This window comes from Cavia porcellus, unplaced genomic scaffold (assembly GCF_034190915.1).
Source record: "Cavia porcellus strain 051 isolate PalLab524CR breed Dunkin Hartley unplaced genomic scaffold, mCavPor4.1 scaffold_30, whole genome shotgun sequence".
In the NCBI taxonomy this organism is placed as follows: domain Eukaryota; kingdom Metazoa; phylum Chordata; class Mammalia; order Rodentia; family Caviidae; genus Cavia; species Cavia porcellus.
Window position 1 is genome coordinate 41526142 of NW_026947513.1, and position 22423 is coordinate 41548564.

Sequence of the window (22423 nt, forward strand, 5' to 3'; positions counted from 1 at the left end):
AATTCACCTAAGAAGACATCCTCATGTCACACAGTTTATATCAGAGTCCCTAACTAATGTTTTAGTTTAGTTTTCGTTTTAGTTTCAGTCACTGACAACCAAGTTATATTTATGTTCATGTGCTATGTTTAAATTTGATTTAGTAGTATTTAATGTTAGATATGTTCTTTTCTTCCCAAAGAATTTATAAAATTCAAATCCCATCATATGTACAATCATTCTACATAGCCAAGGACGTACCAGAAATTTCAAATTGGTAAACAATAACATACAAATGGTACATATTCATATATATATATATATATATATATATATATATATATATATATAAGTGTTAATAGTAGCAAAGAAATATCATCTGAGAGTCCAACAAAATAAATGGATGTTAGGCATATATTATTAACCAGACAAGTAGCCATAATTAATATTTAAAAGCCACAATCAGAAAATATAGTTAATGAGATGAAAATATACCTGTATCATCACAGTCACTACTGAGAAGCACTACCTATGCTGTGTCAATAATTAAACAAAAACAATGATCTGTAGGAGATTGGAGAATCTAGATCCCAAATGTATAAAAAGTTTTAGGGAAAATTTGTCACTATCAGTCCATAAATGTGTTTTTATGAAAAGCTCAAATAAAACTATGCCATTTCCTTATGCAATATTTTTTTAAAAAGATATTACAGTGACTTAATCCTTATGTTGAAGACTCAAGATTAATATATCCTGATACAACATAAAAGTGCATGTGTGAATTTTCTCTTTTGTCTTATTTAATCTTACTAGACATAGATACAGATACAGATATAGACATAGATGTAGACATGAATATAGATATATATCACCTTACTCTCAATAAGAAGTAAACGCTGAAGAATTTTTGATATGTATGTATTATTTTTACTTATTCTTTGTACTATAGGAGAAAAATTATCATAACTATAAAAATGCTTCTTTATGAAAAAGTTAACCAGCTCTCCCATTTTGTTCCTATGTATCTCAAGTCCAGTGTTTTCCAAAACAAATATTCAGCAAGTTATACATGGGGTTGCAGATGCAATTTATACTTTTAAGTAACCATATTTCAATAAGTTTAAAGAAACAAGGAAAGTAAAACGTAAGTATATTTGACTGACTCCAGTTCATCAAATATATTGTCTATTATAGCATTAAGAATGAGATAGTATCATTGTTCTAGTCTGTTTTTAAAATCTATTGTGTATGTTGGACTTATTGGACCTCCAGTTGTGACTGGCCATATTTCAAGTGCTCAATATTTGTTTGTGATAACTTGCTACTTATTTGATATTACATTATTGTTAAATTTTCCCAAAACTTTTTCTCATGCCACCAACTTCTAAGTAAATACAGCTACTATGCTATACAGTAAGGAAAAGTATCCCACTGTAATATTGCAAAACAATTTAAAATAAAATATGGTCACAAGTTAATAGAACTATCCTCTAATAGGATATTGTGCGATTTTGTGAAAATACATAAAATTCACTGCATTTTAACTGAGCAACTATTCACAAAATTCTGAGAATTCATAAAGCATTAGGTATTTATTTATTTATTGGATGCCTATTAAGTGAAATGTATTTTTCTGTTATCATATTATAAGCAGAGAATAAACAGTTTGGCAAGAAAAGCTTCTATAACAGAGGAATTGCTGAAAGAGAGGTAGAGGCAGAGAGAGAGACAGAAAGAGGCAGAGAGATAAAGGCAGAGAAATAGAGTCAGATTCAGAGACAGAGAGAGAGAGAGAGAGTCTCCAAGCATGCACTGAAGTTACTCTTTACTTAAAGACAGTGCAGAACTGTCTCAAAATAGTGTGGAATGTCACAAAGCTCAGATCACATAGTGTTTGAAAATAGAATGTCGGGCAGATAAAAAGTGCAGGGAAGGAAAATAAAAAGTGGTTCAATTGTTAGTTAATGACGTGGTGCACTTTTATAGAGAAGTAATTCTTATAAAATATATAAATGAAAGATGAGCCATAAATTTCTAACATAAATAACCTGAAAAGATGTTACTCTTCTCCAAACTTTATGCAATTACTTTTCTACTTTAGAGAAACAACAAAGACAGTAGAATACATTAATAAATTTGAAAACTTATGTAAGTGCCAGGAGCCAAATCACTCAGGTATATCATGATATTAAGGACAGGATTTTTGTCATTTTTTAATGTGACAGAAGCTACTGGAACATTATAATAATAGAACATTATGATACCAGTTATACTTGAAAAAATAGAAAGTGAAACAATAGAAATGTTACACAGCTGGTTGTTAATAGCCTGCTGTAATTGTTTATATTAAGTATGATATTTCTTTAAAATGCTTTTTTTTTTCTTCGTACCAGGGATCAAACTCACAACCTCGCGCTTGCCAATTAGGCACTTACGCCACTGAGCTAAATTCCCAGCCCCTAAGTATAATATTTCTTTGTCTATTGGACTGTTGATAACAAAACAGTAGACTTAGGATATATTTGTGAGACAGAAAAATATTAAGTGGTTGAAAACAATAAACTCATAGAACATCAAATGATAGTAATAGTATGATTATCAAATCATTTACATTTAGTTTTAAAAGCCAAACCAAACTTGAATTCCTGGAATGAATTCCTCTTGGTAACAGTACATTTTATTTGTAGGACTTCATTTGCTAAGACCTTCGTAAAATATTTTGAAGCTTCATTCATGAGTTTTTAAATAGATTTAGCCTCTTGGACAAATGAGTTTGACATTGTGGCATTACGATCTAACAGATGCACAATTGTCTGAAGTATTTGCAGCAGATAAGGAATCCCCCTAGCACCGACAACAAGATAGACCCTGAGGATTTGAAAGAAAATCGTGCCATTTATTGCTGATAGCTCTTTTGCTCTGAAACAGTTTCTGATTCACTAATGGTCTTTAATGGAGACTAAAGACTTGAACATGATCCCGTTTCCATGTAATATGAACAGCCTATTAGGAGTCAGGTATTATATAACCAGCACGCCATCAACTTGGGCCTCGCTGCAGCACTGCACAAAAAGGAACACAAGAATAGGAAGAGCCAACCAGATCCGAACATGTCTGAAAGGCACAAGTAGCCTGAATAACGGGCACAGTCTCATGAGCTTTTATTCTTGCTATATTAGCATTTCCTGCAATCCAAAATCACAGTCACCCAAGGAGATTATTCATAGCAAAGTGATCGAAGAAGAACAAATCATGGAATGATGTAGCTGTAGCACAAAATTTGAATTAATTAGCCCTACTTATCAAGAAAAAGTAGAGATGTCATAAAACACTGATTATGCTGCAAAGGAAGGGGATCTCTGACCTTGCAGGTAGTTTGCCTTTGCCCAGTGTCACGATTTAATGGAATTCTGCACTAACAAAGACTGACTGTAGCACCACCCTGTGCAAGGAGAGGTTTGAGTTACAGTTTTAAGTGAAAAGTCATGACAATTTCTTTGGGTGTTCACACCTTCAAAAGCACCATTCTCTACCTGTGATATAATCACTCCTCGAATTTTATTTTTTTCATACTACTTTTGAGTCTGGTGTGTCTTGATGCACATTTTGGAAATGATAGCCCTTCTTAGGATACATACAAAGTAATTTGAGTAGGTAATGACCATACTGTACCAACTTTAGAAAGATTAAAATCCAAAGGGTAGTTTTGCTACAGGCCATGCTGGGGAGCTCATAATCTAGGCAGAGAAACTGGGGACCCTAGGCATCATGAAACATTTCCTGTCACTGTCATGGCTTGAAAGGCAACATATACCATGATGTCAAAAGAAAACAATGTTCTAAGTATCTCCCACCTTATTGTCAGTGATTGCTTACACACTGTTTATTCTTAGAAAAAGCAAATCTACCTTTGAAGAATTTCCTCAACCAAGAATTAGGAAGACGTGTACCCCTGTAATCTCAGCACTTGAAAGGCTGCGGCAGCAGGATTGCCATGAGTTTGAGGCCAGTCTGGGCTACAAAGATAGTTCAAGATCAGCCTTAACTGCCCAGCAAGACTGTGTCTCAAAAATCAACAAACATAAAATTCTGAAGACTAAAAGAATCTTATAATCCCATGTACTTAATGTTGTTTATGCTGGGTTAATTTTCCAATTTTCTTTTTTTAAAATTAGCTTTGGTGAGATAGAATTTTATTTTCTGATTTCATTTTGCTTAAATGAAAAAATATATCAAAGTAATATATTTATATGTTTATCTTTCTAAAATGCATGGGTAAGAAAAAGCAAAAGAAATTGAACGGGAAGATTCTGCTATTAGAGAAATGTCCACTATTCACTGAGCCATTTGTTTTAAATGAGAGAACACTGAGGAATAATAAAAAATAGAATTTACCATTAGAAGGTGCACATTATTTCAGTAAGCAAGGTAACAAATCCTGTCATTTCACTGTTTTTTAATCTTATATATCATTTGACAGATCGAGGGATAAAGTTAGATTAAACAATTTAAGATAAATTTAATTAGGTTTGTGCATTCCTTTCGATCACTTTCAATCTTTTTATTAACTATCATGTTCATTTGTTCAGATTTTCTTCCAATTAGTGTATTTCTTGGCATTAGGAAATAGAAATTAAATAAAATACTTTTAAATTTCACAAGTACAATACCCAAGATGAAAAATTGTAAAATTTAATTCATCATTTCATTCCGATGAGCAACACTGTTGTGTTCAGTATGTTTTCTAACTGATAAAAAGTATAAGAATCCAAATAATCCTAAATATTTGTGAGGAACTATAAGGAGTTAAGAAATGCACAGCTGGTGGGAGGACACACACTTGCAATGCCGGCACTTGGGCCTGCGGAAAGGAGAGAGGGCTTCCAGGCAGCCTGGGTTTGGTTAGAGCAGTGAGTTCCAGACCAGTCTGAATTACGTAGGGAGACAAAAAACATAAAAAGCAAAAAATTATAGGCTCAGGAGACCTGAATTCTAAAATTTGTTCTCTTATCATTTACCAAAATTTTATGTACTTTAAATTCTTCATATATACATTGAGGAAACTAAATAGTTTTAATCCTGAGTCTTCTTCAAGAGTAAAATGATTTATTATTGCCCATTTCAAGAGAGGTGACAATCAAGAACCCAAATGAGTTCCATCCAATGAGCAGAAGCATTAAATAAATCTGGCAGAGGGAAGAACACCCATAAAAACAAAATTCATGAAAAGTATTAGAAATTAACTAATATTTATAAAATACTTAATAATGGAATAAAACTGTTTAAGAGAAAAATTGCCTAATTTGATGTATTCATTTTTAATCATATTGACAAATTTTAAAAATGCAATTATACAAAGTCCCACAAAATGTTTACGGACTTGCTAAATGGCCTGAAAATTAATATAACATATTATATATGTGGAGATGGCCACCACAACATTCAAAAATTAAGGAAAAGAATAACAAAGAAGCAATTTGTCCCAGCCAATCAAGTGTACATACATAAAAACAAGAGATAATTGAAAAAATATAAACAAATAGTTCCAAGCATTAAAATTTAAAATAGATTCTTTTATATGTAGAAAAGATAGAGATGACTAAGTGTTATAATCATAGTCAATTATTTGAAAATAAATATGTTTGTAAGATACAGTTTATATAATGGAGCCTGAGATAAAATACTAACTTAAGATTGTAATAGGAGCATTAAGAATTATATGAAGATTTCATACTTTTCACAAACCAAAATTATGTTTAATAACTCATGCAACCATTTCAAGAGAAAAATAGTGAAATACAATGTTACCAAATTCTGTACTGATGAAATGGTTTATATGAAGGGGATACAGTTTGTTATTGTATGTCAGGAAAATGAATTGCTACCAACTAAAAAGAAACTATTATAGACCAAATGATTTACTAAAGTTAAATTTAGGAAATTAATATAAAAATCCATCATGTCTTATTAAATTTCATAACCAGACTAGTAGGAATGAATATCACATCTGCAATAGTAAAGTGCTCAAGTATCAAAGCATAAACTTCATAAGAAATCAGTTAAATTTCTATGACTATGTGATTTTAAATATTAAAATATCCTAAAAGCAAACAAAAGAAACAACAAAAAATGAAAAACATGAGTCCAGTTTAGCTCAGTGGCACAAGTGCCTGCAAATGTGACATTATGAATTTGATCGCGTGAACCCCCCCCCATGAAAAACATATCATATCCTCGTAGAAGCTATAAATTCTGGAAATTTCATTTTTAACTTATTTTAAAAGTGTATAATGCTCACAATAAAAACGGTTACATTTTCATTTTTGTCTGGAGAAAAAAAGGTAGTTATAAAATTTTGATGGAAAATTAAACAATAATTATTAATCAAAAAGGCAAAGGAAAAACCAGAGTAGACATAGCAGAAAATGAGACTTTTTATAAGCTCTCTATTATTATGACCACATGGAATTATTTTGTAAATAAAAGGAAAATCAGTAAATCAGAACAAAGAATAAAGTAATACGGATCTATAACTGTAAAATGTATGTAAATTTGTTATTTCTTAAAAGTGGCATCTAAGATCACTGGTGAAAGTATAAATAATATAGAAACAATATGAGTAACAAACAACAATTAATTTGGCAATGAACTATAAAACAAAACATAAATGCAACAAAATCAAAAGAAAGTGTAAAAATGGCAAAATTAATGCAATAATTAAAGTGGGATGGCTTGAATAATACAAAGGTCTGTGAAAGCTAAATAGCAATAAGAAACATGAAATAAAAATGGCTAAAATGAAGGAATAATCAAATAATGAGAAATAAACGTTTAATATCCATAGATATAGAATTATAGTATATTCTGGCATCTTTGGGAGAGAAAATGTCATTATTCCACTGTTCTTATATCAGTTCTACTTTTACTTAAGAGGGGAAAAGAAAAATTTTCCTTTGTAGTTTAGTTTACAAAAGCAATTAATTTACAGCTCAATGAATTCTTTTGTGATGTGATGAATCTCTGGGCTTTGATGGGGAAAGGTAAGTGTGCATTTCTGTTCAACTCTAACCAAACCAGAAAACATTTAAGGCAACAAGTAGGAGGAATTAGTGTCTCTTGCAGCAATTGGGACTCAGTGGAGTGCTGTATAATTTCTCTAAAAAATCTAAAGCACAAGCAACTCAAAAAAGAAAGTAAAGAAATGCTTTCCCCAATTTAGAATTCACCAACACTCGTATGAGTTTTAAAGGCAAATTATAAAGAATTTTGTGTAGACAAAATATGGTGTCTATATACATGATGGCTGGATGACTAGACTCTAAAACTGAAAGTACAGAGCTTTAGGTATTAGATCCCAGAAACAGAAGTCTGAGAGAAGACTTACAGATGCAAAAAGGAAAGTGTGCATATACTTCAAGGCAAAATGATGACGGGACACAGCCATTTCGAAAGAATTTACAAAAAGCTCCTTTGAGAGAGATGAATTTGTACTTCCAAGGAAAGAAAGTACAAACCAGTGCACAAAATCATGTAGTAAAGAAAACAAATTGAGACACTTCTATTTCTTTCCTTGCCCTTGAACTCTAACCCTGAAAACATCAGAAACTAATAGCACATAGGATGAAAAAGAAGGAAAATATTCCAAATGTCTCAAGAAAGTTAAACTGATTGAGAAACTAATTGACTGAATTTTATGAAATTTTCTTTAATAGAGAAATAGAACAATTAGATTTAATTGATTGCTTTCAGTTTTTAGTGACATGTGACATACATTTATAAGCATAGATGATCTTTCTTTAAGAAAAAAATTGCCTATGAGTTAAAGCATGAATAAAATGAAATTTGGATTTTGCCAAAAAATAGCCTTCTGTAGTGGACAACACACTAATTCTTCATATTCAAGACAAATAATCATTTAGATTCAGCATTTTATTAATGAGCATTATGCTTTATGTCATTTTCAATCTATATTAGTGTCCAACTAATAAAGACAATCCCTACCATGTCTGTCAATTTTCCCTCCAGTGAGAGTACCACAATTACATAGCTAGAAGTTGTATTGTAAATTTGAAGACTAATGTGATTCAAATTCCTATAAAGCTAATGCTATCACATTCAGAATGAGAAATTTATTAATTTTTAAGAAATCTAACCACTATTGGATTTCTAGTAAGGTTACTATTCCTTAAAGCCATAAGTGGAGGTAATCAAACAGTCTCTGTTCATATTCCATCTCAAGGACATAATTTATTCCACAAATTACCATGTGAAAATGATACATTGCAGTTAGCTATTGCAAGCCCAGATGCTCAGGATCTTAAATTGAGTTGCTACACAGCTGCTCACTTGAAAATCCTAGGATATAAAACAAGAAAATAAATTGAAGGAGAGTGCAAAATGTGGTTTGTTCCTAGTAGTAATTTTTTTCTTTGCCACTGTATTACATAGTAGAGCTTGTGTGTGGCACATAGAACTTGTAGCTTCATTCCATTATCAAAGACGTATTTGTTAAAACATGCATATAAAAGGATTTGTAATTGAAGCAAGGCTTTAATATATTTAATAGGACGTAAAACTGCCATCTGATTTTAATAGGCAATGTTTTATGTGCATTAGCAGTAATCTAATAATGCCTCTTCCGTGTGCTCTTGCCATTAGCACTTTTTCCTCCCTTTCTTTTAGTTAATCTTAAAACTTTAATGTAATCCAAACACATTAACATCTTTTTCTCCCCTCACTGTTCTTGAGCAGAAGGGAGCTGTGAAATAAAGTTTCCGTAATTGAACAGCAGTTACACAACATGATCATCGGTATTTTTCCCCAAACCGTCCATGCAGTTGACCCCTGTACACCCTTTCCAGTCTGAAAGACTTACAGTTGCTGAAGGTGTTGGACAGAAGTAATGAAGCAGATTAAAAGAGCCACAGTGACAAAACCTGGCAGGGAGAGAAGTGGCATACATTTAAGAGAAACTCCAATCAGTTAAAACATGAAAGCACGGGACACTCTACTGATGAATTAACAAAAGCAAAATTACCAGTATCATAAGAAACAATGGAATCATCTCATGTCTTTTTGCTCTCTTTCAGAAGTGTCAGAATATCTTACTTTTCTTTGCAATATCTCAGTACTCTTCCTAACATTGTCTTTGGAAAGCACACCATATAGGGATATTTCAAGAAAAAACTAATCAAGTAAATGTGAACCACCTCTCTCTATGTACATTCTACAATGACAATACAAAAGAAAAATATCTACCCTTCAAACAATAGAGAAGTTTATATGCCATAAAGATCTTCAATTTGGGACTTTAAAAAACTACATCCCATATTTAGTAATTTTCTCTTATACGAATCTTTATATTAATTTAATTATTGCCATTATGGATAAATCAGAGATGCTGAACTTAAGATGGTTTCACCAATTTAGCTCTGTCAAAAGTTAGATTATGGGGTTTCTAGGACCATGTGATTATTTCATGAATGAAGCAAGATCTTACATCTGAATGGACTAATCCAGTATAAGGTGACCCAATAGTGTAGTTGGAATCCTCTGAACCCTCGAAGGGTTTTGCTATTCTATAAGCTTTTTACATCCAGAACATATTATATCTTAATGTACATATTTGACCATAGCTTTGTAGCTCTTGCATTTTTTTTAAATCCATTACTTTCCCCATTGATGGGAGAGGATACCTGACACCTACACCTGGAAAAGGGGCCTTATTTTGGCCTACAGTTTAGAGGCTGGAGCCAGTAGCTTATGGCTCTAAGCCAGAAACATAATGACACAATGGGGTGAAGCTGCTGAGACTCTGGCAACTGAAAGGGGGTTCCGGTGAGATATATACCCCTCAAAGGCTCACTCAGTGCTCCACCTCCTGCAAGAGGCCCAGTTCCTGACAGTACATTGAGTTATAAATGCCAGTAGATTGATCCAGTGACAGTACAGGAAGCCCATTACACAGTGACCTCAACAATATTCTCTTATTCCGGTCAAGTTGACAATGGTTAAGAGACAGGTACAATTTTCTACCGTATTTTCATTGCACCATTTTGCTTCTCAGTAGCAAATACAGTATTATCTTATGCAAAACTGAAAGTTTAAAGATGCTTTGTACCTTATGTTATGTAAGCTTTAAGAAACAAGAATCAAGTTTAAATCATTTATTATTAAATAAAAATTGAAAATTTGTTGCACATATTACTTATATCCACATTTCAAGCATTTACAAAACAGGAAAAAAACAGTTTTAATATGAAAGTCTGTTGCAAATTATTTTTAAAGACATATCACAAACTCAGTAGATTAATATGGGCTTTTAATCAATAAGTTCCTCTACAAGGCACTTATCTTTATTTCAGAGCTTAAAAACTAAAATAACTATTCACTTATTTCATTAACTTCACAATAAGTAAAAGGTAGTTTGTTTCCCTTATGCAATAAACACAGTGCCCTTTGTACAATTTAATGTCCAGGAGATATGCATATTACATGAAAATGCAAAAGTGGATAGATAATATATTTATAAAGGATGGATGGATGGATTGGCAGAAACATTTGTGCATCAGTGTCTAGAAAGATTACTTGTGGAAAGTTTGGAAGGTGAGAGTTAGGTATTACATGAAAATCTTGGTTTTTTTTCTGCAGAATGCATGTGTTTAAAAAAGCTTTCTTAAAAAATGAAAATACTGTATCCTGCATTCTTTTGCATGACCCAAGTATGGTAGAAAAGATTTTGTGAACTGTTGATACTCATAATTTTGAATTTTTTGTGTATGCCCATTATTTAAAAAGAAAAAGGTATTGAAATGCACAGAGGAAAAGTCATCAAATACATAATGCCCAACTTCAAAGTTTAGCTTTTGTAAGAAATAACCAGCATTATACACATCCCTTGTCCTTAACCTTTCAATTATTTAACAAGCACAAGTTAAACTTCATTATAGACAAATCAAGTGTTTTAAAATAAATCTAGCAGTATAGAAGCATGTCTGATCAAATCCAGAAATATCTAAACATTATAATATACCATGTGAAGAAAACATTATTTCAACAAAAATAGGGTTTTCTGATATCCAACAATTAAATTTAGAAATTTACCATATTAAAGACTAGAAGAAAACTTAATGAAAATCTCCCAAAACACAAAAAAGAATTTGGTAAATGAAAGGAAATCAGGTAAATGAAAGGAAATATAAAAAAGATCTTCAGCTGACATCTTCCATCATGATGAAATACTAAATGCTTTCTTGCTCAGATATCTTTTATTATTTAAAGAGAAAAAAAGAAAAAAACAAAACAGAAAAGGGGTACAAATAATACACAATTTCAAAAAATAAACAGGAAAAAGTCATTAGTTTATAAATAACATATTGTCATTCCTGTGGGTCAGTAAGTCCAGCAGAGGTGTGGAACTCTCCTCTTGGTCTGGGGGCCAGGCTGCAGCTCTCTGTTGGTCCAGTAAGACCAGGGGAGGCAGGGAACCCTGCCCTAGGCCGGCGAACTGTTTTATTTGCCTGGGGCCAAGGATCCAGCTTCCTGTCAAAATCAGTGAGTGAGGAGGGGGCAAGGAATTCTGTTCCAGCCTGGCTGACCTCTCTACTTGACTTGGAACAACACTTGAAGCTCAAAAAACATAGGAAAATGACAAAATAAAAGATCAAAATGCTATCTCAAACATCCAGCCTATCCCAAGAAAGCCTAGGAGCCATGTGCATAGAAGAAATATGCCACATACCTGAAATACCTGAAATAATAGTAACTGAAATAAAGAAGCAACTCTGGGAAGCCTTAAAGGAAATCAAGCAAGAAATAATGTCTCAGGTAAAAGAAGAAATGAAGGAGATGCTGAACATATCTAAAGAAGACACAGTTTAAAAATTTGAGGAGATAAACAAAAATATAGAATCCCTAGATGAACAATATAAGAAACAAGCAGAATATATAAAGCAGATGCAAAGAGATATACAGGAAATCAAAAATTGTAAAAACCACCTCAATGAATGTGAAGATAGAATTTCAGACCTTGAAGACAAGATTGCAGCCAGTGAACAGGAAAGGAAAGATCTTTTAAAAATAACAAGAAATCAGGAAATAACAATTCAACACCTGCAAGATGATGCAAAGAGGAACAACATAAGGTTAATATGGATAAATGAAAAAGAAGGGAACAACCTAAAGGATGTCAAGAGGATATTTAGAGAAGTAATAGCTGAAAATTTCCCAAACATGAGATTGGAAACCGATATCAACATCAATGAAACATATAGAACTCTAAATAGCCATAACCAAAATAAAACTACACCCAGACACATAGTAATGGCCATCTCAGAAATCAAACAAAAGAATAGAATATTAAAAGCTGTAAGAGAGAAAAGACAGATCACCTATAAAGGAAAACCTATCAGAATCAGATCAGACTTCTCAGCACAAACAATAAAGTCAAGAAGAGCATGGAGTGAAGTATTTCAGATCCTAAAGGAAAATGATTTCCAACCTAGGCTGATGTATCCTGTAAAACTGTCCTTAAAAATGGATGGAGAAATAAGACACTTCCATGACAAAGAACAGCTGAAAAACTACATGACCACCAAGCCAACCCTGCAAAAATACTGAAAGACAGCCTCGATGCTTCTAGGAAAAAGCCACTAAACAAAGCAGACAATTACACACAACAGAAGAACAAAGATGCAACAGCAGAAAGATAACATGTCAACAATAAACCAATATATAATAGTTTTAACCATTAATGTAAATGGTCTCAATGCACCAATTAAAAGAAACAGACTGGCAAAATGGATCAAGAAACAAAATCCAACCATATGTTGTCTACAAGAAACCCATCTAACCCAAAAGGATAACCACAGACTGAAAGTCTAAGGATGGAAAACAATACTTCATGAAACATTAACCCAAAAAAAGCAGGGGTAGCTATTCTGTTTGCAGACAATGTGAACTTCAAGCCAATAATGATCAGAAGGGATAAAGAAGGTCACTACATACTGGTTAGGGGAAAATTCCAAGAGGAAGAGATAACTATCTTAAATATATATGCACCAAATTCCAAACCACCCAGTTATATAAAACAAGTACTAACAGAAATACAAAGTTAACAGTGACACAATTCTAATAGGAGATCTTAACACACCATTGACACCAATGGACAGATCAACCAGACAGAAAATAGGCAAAGAAATAAAAGAACTGAATTGCACTTGTGAACAAATGGACTTAAAAGACATATACAGAGTATTCTGCCCAACAACAATTAATACACATTCTTCTCAGCAGTTCATGGGTCATTTTCTAAAAAGACCATATATTAATTCACAAAACATATCTAAATAAACCCAAAAGGGTTGAAATCATCCCTTGCATGCTATCAGACCATAGCACTATGAAATTAGAAGTTAATGATAAAAGATACTATGAAATTCCCACAAACACATGGAAACTAAATAACACACTCTTGAGTAATCAGTGGGTGACAGAGGAAATCAAAGAAGAAATTAAATACTACCTACAAGAAAATAAAAACACAAATACAACTTACTGGAATCTGAGGGATGCAATAAAAGCTGTCCTCAGATGAAAATTTATTGCACTGAGTTCATACATCAGGAAAACAGAATGAATACAAGTAAATAACCTGATGTTACACCTCAAACATCTAGAAAAAGAAGAGAAGGCAAGCTGAAAGCCAAAAGAAAACAGGAAATAATAAAAATCAGAACAGAAATCAATGCAACAGAGACTAAGAAAACAATGCAATAAATCAATGAGTCACAGAGTTAGTTCTTTGAAAGAATAAATAAAATTGATAAGCCCCTAGCCAACCTTATTTAAAAAGGGAAGAAAGACCTCAAATTCATGCAATAAGGAATGAAAAAGGTGAAATCACTACAGACCCAATAGAAATACAGAAGATCATCAACACCTATTTCAAAAACCTCTACTCTCAAAGGTTTGATAACACAGAGGAAATAGACAGAGTCCTAGAAGCATAGGAAGTACCAAAGTGAGGTCATGAAGATGTAAAACTACTGAATAATCCAATTTCTATTGATGAAATCGAAAATGTAATTAAATCCTTACCTACAAAGAAGAGCCCTGGCCAGATGGATTCACTGCAGAATTCTACAAGAAATACAAAGATGACTTAATGCCTATAATCCGCAAACTATTCAATGAAATTGAAACGGAAGCAATCCTCCCTAAGTCATTCCTGGAAGCAAATATTACTCTAGTACCAAAACCTGAGAAAGACCCAACTAAAAAAGAGAACTATAGACCAATCTCCCTAATGAACACAGATGCAAAAATCCTCAATAAAATTTGGCAAATAGGATGCAGCAAATCATCAAGATGATCATACACCATAACCAAGTGGGATTCATCCCAGGCATGCAGGGATGGTTCAACATACATAAATCAATAAATGTAATACACCATATCAATAGAGCCAAAAGTAAGAACTACATGATCATTTCCAAAAATGCAGAAAAAGCTTTTGATAAGGTCCAACATTCATTCATGATAAGAACCCTGCAGAAAATTGGAGTAGATGGTCTTTACCTCAATATAATAAAGGCCATTTATGAAAATCCAAAAGCTAATATCATACTAAATGGCCAAAAATTGAAGACCTTTACTTTAAAATCAGGCACAAGACAAGGATGTCCCTTATCACCATTCCTATTTAATATAGTACTGGAAATACTAGCCAGAACAATTAGACAAGAGAGAGAAATAAAAGGCATAAAGATTGGAAAAGAAGAAGTTAAGCTATCATTATTTGCAGATGACATGATACTCTATATAGAAGATGCCCAAAACTCCATTGAAAGACTGCTAGATATAATAAATAAATTTAGTAAAAGCATTCTTATACACTAACAACAAAGTCACAGAAAGAGAAATAAGAGAAGCCACACCCTTCACACTAGCAAATGTGAATGAAATATCACAGGAATTACTATGAAATGAAATATCTAGGAATTACTCTCACAAAAGAAGTGAAAGACCTGTACAGGGAAAATTATAATACACTGAAAAATGAAATTGAAGGTGATCTCAGAAAGTGGAAAAACAACCCTTGCTCATGGATAGGAAGAATAAATATCATGAAAATGGCCATTCTCCCAAAACTTTTATACAGATTTAATGCAATCCCAAAAAAATACCATCAACATACCTCATAGAACTCGAGAAATCACTCCTAAAATTCATCTGGAGTGAGAAGAGACCTGGAAGAGCAAGGACAGTCCTAAGCAGCAAAGACAAGACAGGAGGTATCACAATCCCTGACTTGAAGTTATACTACAAAGCAACCATAGTAAAATCGACATGTTACTGGAACCAAAACAGAGCTGAAGATCAGTGGAATCGATTAGAAGATACAACCACAACTCAAACACACTCAACCACCTTATCTTCGATAAAGGGGCCAATCATGTTCACTTGGGAGAACGACAGTCTCTTAATAAATGGTGCTGGAAAAACTGGCTCTCCATTTGTCAAAAACTAAAACTAGACTCATGTCTACCACCATGTACTAAATTAAAATCTAAATGGATCAAGTATCTGAATATTAAAACAGAAACACTAAATCTATTGGAAGACAAATTGGGTAGAAACCTTGAATACATAGGGGTAGGTAGAGAATTCATGAACAGGACTCAAACTGCACAGGAAATACTTCCCAAAATCAATAACTGGGATCACCTCTTATTAAAAAGTTTCTGCATGTCAAAAGAAATCCCTAACAGAGTGAAAACAAACCCCACAAAGTGGGAAAAAATCTTAGTGAACTGTCCCTCAGACAAAGGACTTCTGTCTAAAATATATAAAGTATTAAAAAAAGTCAGACCCCCAAAATTGAAATACCCAATCCAAAAATGGGCATCTGAGATGAATAAATAATTCTCAGATGAAGAAATACAAATGACAAATAAATATATGAAAAAATGTTCATCATTGGTCATTAGAGAAATGCAAATCAAAACCACACTGAGATTCCATCTCACTCCTGAAAGAATGGCCAGTATCAAGAAAAGCACCAATAACAAATGCTAAAGAGGCTGTGGAGAAAAAGGAACTCTCCTGCACTGTTGGTGGGAGTGTAGACTAGTGCAACCATTGTGGATGTCAGTCTGGAAATTTCTCAGAAAACTAAGACTGGAAGCCCCATATGACCCAGTTGTACCACTTCTGGGCATATTCCCAGAAGAACTGAGAGCATCACACCACAGTGATATATGTGCACCCATGTTTATAGCAGCACAATTTGTAATAACCAGATCTTGGAAACAACCTAAGTGTCCATCGACTGACGAATAGATAAAAAAGTTGTGGTATTTTTATATAATGGAGTACTATTCAGCTATAAAGAATGACCTCATTGAGAGATTTATAAATAAATGGATGCAGCTTGAGACCATACTCATAAGTGAAATAAATCAAACTCATGTGTATAAATACGGAATAGTTTCTCTAGTGTAAGAAATGGTAAAAATACATAGAAGTATGTGGTAATCATGATTCCCAATCATATTTGTTTGAAGCCATTTAATGTCTTCACTCATTAACCACAATGGTTTTAACCTGGGTTGTTTGATTTTAGTATCTATAATAGCACAAATAGCTATTTTGAAGAAAGCAACACAACATAAAAGCTAGTGCTGATTTAATGTTATCTTGTTTTGAAGTCCCATCAAGCTATAGCACATCTGTTTCCACTGGTTTTAACATGTTGTATCTTACTATATTTCACTATATGCAACAGTATAAACAAAATTCTTTATAGGCAAAGAGATAATATAGAAACGGTTGTTCATTTTCTATTAGCAGGTTCTAAATACACTGTAATTCTTGCATTCTCTCGAAAGGCTTCACACTGTCTTGATATGCTTGATATTATGGCATACAAAGTTACACTCAAATAATTTAAGGAAAGAGGCACTATGGCGACTACTACTATGTTAGATTATCTGGTGGTGAAACACAATGGTGCTTGAATTGCTTGGTTCTGCCCTGCATTGTTCTATTACAATGTCCTCTCTTATCTCAATCCCCCCCTTTTTAGATTAATCTATTTTCTCTCAGTTTTTTAATTAAGTGAGAACTAAATTAAAAATAATGGGACATATTATAGTAACTTTTTTGTTGTCCTCTTAACCTGACTTGAACCCCAGTATTGCTCTCCCCATCTTGTTCTGTCTGATTATTCTATATTCTATTTTGTTTGATAGTATCAAGTTTGAGGGTATAGGCAACCACTTTGAAGGCAATAAGATATACTATGATGCCCAATATGGATGGACTATTGTCCTTTTTTTGAAGTCCTGTAAGATCTTCAGTGTAGATTTTATTGGTTTTGTTTTGTACTGTTTTGATCAATTTTATTACACCTGATGATATAGACAACTCAATTTAAAAATAGCAAGAGGCACAATGGTAACCACTATTGATCACCCGCTATTCTATTTTTGCATCATGTGCTATGTCCACCCTTCTGTTCTGACTCTGTTTTGCTTAGTCACATTTGGTTGTATTCTCTTCAAAAGAGTAATAAGAACCGTGAGAGTAATAAAACCCTAAAAGTCTAAATGTTACTGTAAAAATAAAGGAAAGTAAGATGAACTAAGGGATATCACCACAGGTATGTTCGAGTGTGTAGGATGGAAAACCATGTAACTGAGCTTTTGTTGGATCATTGAATGGAACTGTCTCCAATTTCACTGTATGAATGTCCACTTTATATGCTTCATTCAGTAATACAGGCAACTGTTTCTGGGAAGATAATATGTAACCTCTTAACTGGTGATTTCGTACTGTATATATTTTTTTCTTGAAATACTGTAATATTTGAACCCTTTTACTGCATTGTTTTTGATGTCCTTTCTTTTTTTTTCTTTCTTCTCTCTTTAAATAAAAAAAATAAATTACATATTGTCCTCTTAGAAATAGTTGTTCAAGTTACAAAAGTAAAAAGCATACAAAGTGGACATTCAAACAGCGAGACTGTAAACAGTTCTGTTCAATGATCCAACAAAAACTTAGTAATATGGTTATCAATCCTACACACTTAAACATATATGCAGGTATATCCTTTAGAGCACTTTCTTTTCTTCTCTTTTTTACAAAGCAAATACACATTTAGGGTTATGTTACTCCGACATTTCTTATTACTTTTTACAATAGAGATACAATATGATATTTATAAATATGATTTTTACTTATTTCACTTATGAGGATAGTCTACAGTTGTCTCCATTTACCTATAAAGGCCTCAGGATCATCCTTTTTCATAGCTGAGTAATATTCCATTATATAAAAATACCACATCATTTTCATCCACTCTGTGGTTTGTAGGCACCTTGGTTGTTTACAAGATTTAGCTACTACAAATTGTGATGCTATGAACATGGGTGCCCATACATCAATGTAATATGATCTTTTCAATTTTTCTGGGAAAATACCCAGGTGGGGAATAGCTGGATTGAATGGAACTTCCAATCTTAGTCTTCTGACAAATCTTCATACTGATTTTTATATTGGTTGCACCAGTCTATACTTCCACCAACAGTGGAGCAGTGTTCCTTTTTCCCTGCAGCCTTGCCAACATTTGTTATCAGTTGATAGCTTGATGGCAGCTGTTCTTTCCAGAGTAAGCTGAAATCTCAATGTTGTTTTAATTTATATTTCTCAGACGACTAGTGATGGTGAATGTTTCTTCAAGTATTTATTTGTCATTTGTATATCTCCATCTGAGAACTGTGTGTTCATCTCAGATGTTCATTTCTGGAAAGGGTCTTTGAATTTGGGGGACTTGACGTTCTTTAATCCTTTCTATGTTCTGAATATAAGTCCTTTGTCTGAGGGGTTGTTGGCTAAAATTCTTTCCTATTCTGTGAGTTTTCCTTTGTCTATGCTGGTGATTTCTTTTGAAGTGCAGAAACTTTTCAATAATATGAAATCCTAGTTGTTGATTCTTTGAAGTGTTTCCCATGCAGTTTGCGTTTTGTTCATAAATTCTTTTCCTACCCCTATGTCTCCAAGACTTCTACCTACCTTGTCTTCCATTAGATTTAGTGTTCCTCTTTTAATGTTTAGATTTTTTTTTGTCTTTTTTCCTTTTTATCAGTACCAGGGATCGAACTCACGACTGCCTGCTTGCAAGGCAGGCGCTTATGCTGCTGAGCTAAATCCCCAGCCCCTTAATGTTTAGATCTTTGATCCATTTAGAATTTAGTTTTGTGCATGGTAATAGGCATGGATCTAGTTTCAGTCTTTGGCATGTGGAGAGCCAATTTTTCCAACATCAATTATTAAAGAGACTATCCTTCTTCCAGAGAACACGTTTAACCCTTTGTCAAATATCAGGTGGCTGAGTGTCTTTGTGGTTGTTCTTGCATCTTCTAATCTGTTCCATTGATCTACAGGTCTATTTCTTTGCCAGGACCATGTTGATTTTATCACTGTGGCTTTGTAGTATAGTTTCAAGTCTGGAATTCAGATGCTTCCTGCTTTGCCTTTGTTGCCCAGAAAATAGCCTTTGCTATTCTAGGGTGCTACTGTTTCCAAATGAATTTTAGGAGTGTTTTCTCTAGTTCTGTGAGGTATGTTAATGGTATTTTGATTGGGATTGTGTTAAATCTGTATGACTGTTTTTGGAGTATGGCCATTTTCACAATGTTGGTTATTCCTGGCCAAGAGCAAGGAATATCCTTCCATTTTTTAATATCCTCTTCAATCTTTTTTAGAGCAGCATAATATTCAGCATATAGGTCTTTTACATTCTTAGGTTGATTCCTAAGTATTTCACTTTTTAGATGCTACTGTGAAGGGTGATATTTCCATAATTTCTCTCTCACTGAGTTTTTTGTTTGTGTACAGGAACGCTATTGATTTTTAAGTCTTGACTTTGAATCCAGTTACACTGCTGAATTTGTTGATTACCTCTAGTAGTCTTTCAATGGAGATTTTTGGGTCTCCTGCATAGAGTATCATGTTATCTGCAAATAATGATAATTTAATTTCTTCCTTTCTTATCTTTATTTCTTTCATTTCTCTGTCTTGTCTAATTACCCTGGCTAATGTTTCTAGAACTCTATTGAATAGGAGTGGTGATAGTGAACATTCTTGTGTTGTTCCTGATTTTAAAGTGAAAGCTTTCAATTTTTATCCATTTAGTATAATGTTGGCTGTTGGTTTGTCATAGATGGCCTTTATAAGATTGAGGTAGATACAGTGTATTGTGAGTATCTGAAGAGTTTTTATCATGAACAGATGTTGGACTTTATCAAAAGCTTTTATGCATCTATTGAGATGACCATGTGGTTTTTGTTTTTGGCTCTGTGGATGTGATGTATTGCATTTATTAATTTCCATATCTTAAACCATCCTTGCATTACTGGAATGAGTCCTACTTGGTCATGATGTATTATCTTCTTGATGATTTGCTACGTTCTATTTGCCAGTATATTATTGAGAATCTTTGCATAAATGTTCATTAGTGAGATTTGCCTACAGTTCTCATTTTTGGTTAGGTCTTTCTCTGGTTCTGGTGTGAGAGTGGTACTTGCCTCCAGGAATGATGTAGGGAGGAATGCTTCCTTTTCAATTTCATTGAAGAGTGTAAGGATCATTGGCATCAAAATGTCTTTACATTTCTTGTAGAATTCAGCTGTGAATCCATCAGGACCTGGGCTTTTCTTTATCGGTAAGTTTTTAATTATGTTTTCAATTTCAATAGTTTATATTAGGTTATTTAAAATTGCTATATCTTCTTGATTGAGCTTTGGTAGTTCACATATTTCTAGAAATCTGTCTATTTCCTCTGTGTTTTCCTTTCTATGTGAGTAGAGGTTTTCAAAGTAGGTGTTTATGATCTTTTGCATTTCGGTGGGATCTGTAGTAATTTCCCACTTTTTAGTCCTGATTGAGTGAGTTTAGGTTTTTTCTTTCTTTTTTTCTATGAGATTAGCTAGAGGTTTCTCAATTTTGTTTATTCTCTTTTAAAAAACAGCTTTTTGGCTCATTAACTTTTGTTGTTGTTGTTGTTGTTTCAATTGCATTGATTTCTGCTCTAATCTTTACAATTTCCTCTCTTCTATGAGCTTTGGGTTTAACTTGCTTTTCTTTTTCTAGAAGCTTGAGATGAAGCATTGGGTTGTTTATTTGTGCTCATTCTGTTTTTTTGATATGACTATTTCTGGCTATATATTTCCCCCTTAAGACTACTTTCATTTCATTCCACAGGTTACAGTACATTGTTTCTGTATTTTCATTGAATTGTAGGTATTGATTTATTACTTCTTTAATTTCATCTGTAGCCTACTGGTTTTTCAAAAGGTTATTTAATTTCCATGTATTTATGAAGGTTTTGCAATTTGTTTTGCCATTAATTTCCAATTTCAGTGTGCTATGGTCAGATAGTGTGCATGGGGTAATTTCAATAACTTTGCAGTTACTTAAGAATGTTTTATAGGATAATATATGATCTATTTTCGAGAATGTCCCTTGAGCAGCTGAGAAGAATGTGTATTCTGATGTGGTCTAGTGGAACACTCTGTAAACATCTACTAAGTCCAATTGCTCCCAGGTATGACGCAGTTCTATTATTTCTTTGGTGACTTTTTGTCTAGTTAATCTATTTCTTTGTGACAATGAGCTGTTAAGGTCCCCTTATAATTGTGTCCTTGTGTATTTAGTTTTTCATATCCATTAGTATCTGTCTCATAGAGTTGGGTGCTCCTGCATATGGTGCATATATTTATAATTGTTAGGTCTTCCTCTTGAATTTTTCCACTAATGAATAAGTAGTGACTTTATCTCTTTTAATCATTTTAGGTTTGAAGTTTTCATTGTCTGCAAATAGAACAGTTACTCCTGCTTTTTTCTGGATTCATCTTGCATGAAACACTGTTTTCCATCCTTTGACTTTTAATCTATGAGTTTCCTTTTGGATCAGATATGTTTCTTGTATACAGAATATTGTGGGATCATGTTTCTTGATCCATTCTGTTAACCTGTTTCTTTTGATGGGTGAATTGAAACCACTTACATTTATGGATATCACTGATTTGTACTGGCTCGACTTTGCCATGTTATGTTCCAGCTGTTTGCTTTCTGTTTTTCCCTCTTGTTTAATTGCTTGTCTTACCTGGTGGCTTCTTTCTATTGTTCTTCTGGGGACTGTGATCATTTTTATCTCTATCTAGCATATCTTTCAATATTCTTTTTAGGGTTGGCTTGGTGGACTTGAATCTCTTCTGTTCTTTGTCATGGAAGTATGTTGTTTCTCCATTAAACTTGAATGAAAGTTTTGCTGGGTACAAAGTTGTTGAAAGTTCTTTTGTTTCAAGGCTTGAAATACCTCACTCCAAGCCTATCTTGACTTGAGAGTTTGTACTGAAAAGTCTGCTGTGTAAATTGGCTT